The sequence below is a fragment of the Calidris pugnax genome, unplaced genomic scaffold (assembly GCF_001431845.1).
Source record: "Calidris pugnax isolate Ruff unplaced genomic scaffold, ASM143184v1 scaffold8, whole genome shotgun sequence".
NCBI lineage: Eukaryota > Metazoa > Chordata > Aves > Charadriiformes > Scolopacidae > Calidris > Calidris pugnax.
In genome coordinates, this window is record NW_015090830.1 from 20,262,596 (window position 1) to 20,263,576 (window position 981).

Genomic DNA, 981 nt, shown 5'->3' on the forward strand with positions numbered 1-981 from the left:
GCCAGGAGGCCTCGGGCTCCACGGGTGCCCCTGGCGTGGGCTCACCCCTGGTTTCTGTGCAGTGTTAGACAAACCGACCGGGTCACGCCATCGACATTTGCTTCCACGAGGTAGCCGCATACTGCCCCTTTGAGATCACAGGCATCCATGGTTTGCAGTTCGGTTGCAAATCTTTGTCTTTAACTCTAGTACTGTTTTTAGTTCATGATTATGGACAACTGGTGCCACTTTTTTGTTTTTTTTTTCAAATTTCGGTGTGACACAGGAATCCGCTGTTGAAGATGAACCTAGAATGTCTTTAAGCACTTAAAATGCTGTTCACACTTTATTGCTGAGCATCCTGGTCTAACACTCAGTACGTACTGTATCTCACTTTAATCTGCTCGGAAAAGCAACAGCAGCAAACAAACAAACAAATCTCTTCAATACTGTAACTACATGCAACTATGTAAAGTTTTCTCACAGGCAAGATGCTGAAAGTTTTAATGTGGTTTCAAAGGGATGAATGTGAATTATTGAACTAGTATGTGACAGTCATTGTCCACAAAGGACTACTTAATAGGAGGCACTTTTTAAACTTTAATGCTTGAGAAAGAGTTAAAGGCATATGCGAGCTGACAGATAATTAAAAAAAATAAGAGAAAGGAAAAAGGAAAGAGGAAAAAAAAAAATCATTGTCCAGTGTTTTTGAAAAAGATGGACTTTAAAGAATCTTGCAATTTGCACATCTTGAGTTTATCATTTGTGTGGTATTCCTGCAGTTTTTACCTAATAATGTTGTGGGTTGGGGGGGGGTCTGAAAGAGCATAAACAAATGTAGCAATTACTCACTAACCTGCCTACGCTCTAGGCCATTTCATAGAGTTACGTTCCTTTCAAAGTTCATTTTTTGGTCTTTCTACCATATCTGCCACACAGAACCAGGTCCTACCGGGACAGCTCTGAGAATTTTTCTTCAGACTTGCTGAGAGAGTTTTCCAC